Below are 4268 nucleotides of genomic sequence, written 5' to 3'. Positions count from 1 at the left end.
TGTGTCCATTGTTTTATTTGTTGTAAGGTCGTCAACAGTATACGTATTAATACTAAGTATTTAGTTGTACATACATATATGTATATACTATAAATATTAAACAACTATTTTAGATCTATTTAATTTAAACGATTTTGTCGGTTTGATCACAAACAAATCGCTGACTTTGTTTGGTTGAGTGTTGATTCTTAAACGATACAGAATTTTCAAATTAAATGACACGGAGCAAATGAAACTTTTTTAAACCAAATTAACCTTTTTCGATTCAAATTAAACTTTTTTTTAAGTCAAAGTAAACTTTTTTTTATCACACCAAACTTTTTTCAGAGTGAATGAGACCTTTTTAAACCAAATTAAACTTTTTTCGGTTCAATTTAAACTTTTTTCAAATCAAATGAAAATTTTTCAAGTCAAATGAAATTTTTTAAATCAAATAAAACTCAAGTTAAATGAAACTTTTTGCAAAGCAAATGAACTTTTTAAATATAGTGAAACTTTACTTAAGTCAAATGAATTTTTTTTTCCAATCAAATGAAACTTTTCCAAAGCAAATCAATTTTTTTTTGCCAAATCAAATTAATTTATTTTCAAATCAAATAAAACTTTTTTAAAATCAAACGAAAACTAATTTCAAATTATATAAAATTTTCAAAGCAAATGAAACTTTTTTTAAACCAAATAAAACTTTTTTTCATATTATACTTTTTTTAAATCAAATGAAACTTTTTTTAAATCAAAAGAACCTGTTTTCCCAAAAGATGAAATTTTTTTCAAAGCAAATGAAACTTTTTTCATGTCAAAATAAACTTTTTTTCAAATCAAATGAAACTTTTGTCATATCAAATGAAACTTTCCACTTCAAATGAAGATATTTTCATTTAAGCGAAACTATTTAAATTTAGCCTGTGGAAATCAGACACTGCCACCTAATTCCAAGTTGTTCATGGTGAGTTTAAGGTGCAGTTAAGTGAAGCTCTGTTTGCTCCTAACACTTTGGTCGTTTCAATAAAATTGAATAATTAAATGGCAAATTTAAAATCTAGTCAACTTTATCCATATTTTGCTTAGACCTCAGTCATATGCAGGCATGAGCGGCGCTTGACCCAATTGTTATACTATTTAATAAAAAAATTAAAATTGAACTGTATTACTTTACAAAGATTAGAAGGTTTAATGTGGTCATATTAATCGTTCCCGAGATGGTCGGGCTAATACTTTAATGGTGTTTGTTACCGGAACGTACCTGATCTGTATCCGGCAAAGCCTTCGGGGAATGTCTTTATCATTAATAAAAACACAACAACAACCAAACATTATTTAGTAAAGCAAGAATTTTAAGAATATTTTGAAAAAAGTTAAAATTTATTCAAAACTTCTTTAAAACACTCCTCTATGCCGCCGAACTATGAAAGCACGGTGAACTGTTACACACTTTCTATGTTTCCGTGGTATTTAATTCCTTCTTTGCTCTACCAGTTTCAAAATAAGCCTAGGTAAAAAACATTGACCGACGAGCCTTCATTCTCCATATTGAAGTTAAGCATTATTTGTGATCAAGACCATGTCTCATATCACTTACATGTATGTATAACTTATTGTTGTGATAATATCCACACTTATATACGCAGAAATAAGGATGAATGTAAGTCCATAAACTGCAACATTTTTCTTTGAGTGCACTTTAAGTTCTTTTGCTATTTTTATAAATATAATTATATACTCAGTTGTGCTTAGCAGGCATTAACAATTGAAATGTGTAGCTTGGTAATCAGATCAACATCCTACTAAAAATTTGTGAAATCGGATAATAACTACGTAAATTTTTTATGTATGGAAAGTCTAGAAGAATAACATACACTTGTATAACTCAGTAAATATTTGACAAATCAAAAATTACAAAATGCTGCAGGTTAAGCATATTAATTGTTTGACCTCTTTGATAATGGCGGAGTGCTCAAAATTCAGCCAGGTATTGCAAGTAGTTGAATTGCAACGCTACCAGACTATAAGAAAAAAGTGTTGATTTTACAACTGAAGTGCGGGTCAATTCAATTGTATCCATCGCAAATTGCTGTTGAATCAATTTCGCACAAGTTGTTGATTCTGAATTCATCGTTTCAACAGTCAAATCAACAGAAAACAAGTAAGGTCGGGACTGTCTTCGGCTGTGCCGAAGACTTCATACCTTTCATGAATGGGGCTGAACAATAATCTTATCCCGTTCGTAATCTCCAAATAATCGGATGTATAAGATAAGAAATATATAGTGAACAGATGTACATACCTAAACGATTTTTAAGATAAATATAAAATAAAAAATGGCAAAAACCCCCTTATCTGAACGATCGGTTGTATGGGATATATACTATATATAGCTCCGATCAAAGTGATTTTTTCAGAAAATCTTCTATGATAAATTAGAATATATATCACGGAGTTTCACGTTTATACTTTCTAAATTGCGGCAGGAATGACGAAAATCGTCTTATCTGAAAGATCGGTTGTATGGGAGATATATGTTATAGTGGTCCGATCCTACCGGATCCCACAAATATCTAATATAATACAAAAATACATCCTTGTGCCAATTTCATTGAGATATCTCAAAATTTGAGGGACTAATTTGCGTTCAAACAGACAGACGGACGGACGGACAAACGGATATAGCTATATCAACTCAGTTCGTCGCCCTGATCAATTCTGTATACTTAATGGTGAGTCTATCTTCTATATTTCTCAACGTTACAAACATCGGACCAAAGTTGATATGCCATTTCATGTTCATGAAAGGTATAAAAAATTCATCATACGTAAGCCAAAGCTCTGTTAACTTAACAATTGTTACTGTCACTATAACAATACCAAAGAAAACCTTTAAAATAACGGCCTTTATATGACGAAGGATTCTACTATGGTCATAATAATAGGGTAGTGAGCGCCGTAAGCGAAAGTTCCTCTTTGAATTTGTATTTGCATAATATTGACGGTTGCACATGACCTATAAAATCAGCTCTTTTAACAGAAAACATCAGTTAGATTGTTTGAGAACCTGTTAAAATAACTAAACAAATTTGTTTTCTTTACAAAAAACTCGGTTTAATAATTCAAAATTTAAGATTTGTTGATTTTACTAGCGGCCGCCGTGGTGTGATGGTAGCGTGCTCTGCATACCACGCCGTATGCCCTGGGTTCGCACCCCGGACAAAGCAACATCAAAATTTTAGAAATAAGGTTTTCAATTAGAAGAAATTTTTAAGTAAGCGGGGTCGCCACTCGGCAGTGTTTGGCAAGCGCTCCGGGTGTATTTCTGCCATGAAAAGCTCTCAGTGAAAATTCATCTGCCTTGCAGATGCCGCTCGGAGTCGGCATAAAACATGTAGGTTCCGTCCGGCCAATTTGTAGGGAAAATCAAGAGAGCACGACGCAAATTGGAAGAGAAGCTCGGCCTTAGATCTCTTCGGAGAATATCGCGTCTTACATTTATTTATTTATTTACTAGCTTATTTTTTGTCAGTGAAGCTTCACGCCCTACTGATATAAAGTCATAAAAATAATAATCTCCGGAGCTATTGGTATCACCCACCCAATATTTTTTCTCGAGGCAGAAAAAACTATATAAAAGTGAAAGGAAATAGATGGAAAAAGAAATAAAAAAAAGAGACGAAAAGAAAAAGGCAATAAAAAATAATAAATGTAAGGCGTTTCTCTTCCAATTTGCGTCATACTCCTTGTAATTTTTCTTACAAATTGTCGAGACGGAACCTACTTTTTTTATCCCGAATATGAATGGCATCTGCTCGCGCAGATGAGTTTTCACTGAGAGCTTTTCATAGCAGAAATACATTCGGAGTGCTTGCCAAACACTGCCTAGTGGCTACCCCGCCTATAAAAGTTTTCTTCTAATTGAAAAAACTTTATTTCTAAAATTTTGATGTGGCTTTGCTTGGCGCGTGAACCCAGGATCTTCGTTGTGATAGGCGGAGTACGCTACCATCACACCACGGCGGCCAACCAAAAGGCAATAAGATAGAGGAATTGGAACGAAAGGAAAAGGAAAAGAAAAATTAAGAGGAATATCAGTTATATCAGAAATAAAAAGATAAAAACAGATAAGAATAGGAAATGAGAAAGAAATAGATACGAGCCGGACCCGTACGCATCTTGCGCAACCAATATAAAAGTCTCTTATCAAATATCAACGGAAATCAGCTGTTCTGTCAATCAATTAAAACTTACAGCTTGCGCTGCCATCTGGCTATGGTAGCAAC

The sequence above is a fragment of the Eurosta solidaginis genome, unplaced genomic scaffold, assembly GCF_040869045.1.
Source record: "Eurosta solidaginis isolate ZX-2024a unplaced genomic scaffold, ASM4086904v1 ctg00001936.1, whole genome shotgun sequence".
In the NCBI taxonomy this organism is placed as follows: domain Eukaryota; kingdom Metazoa; phylum Arthropoda; class Insecta; order Diptera; family Tephritidae; genus Eurosta; species Eurosta solidaginis.
This window is presented reverse-complemented; position numbering follows the sequence as displayed.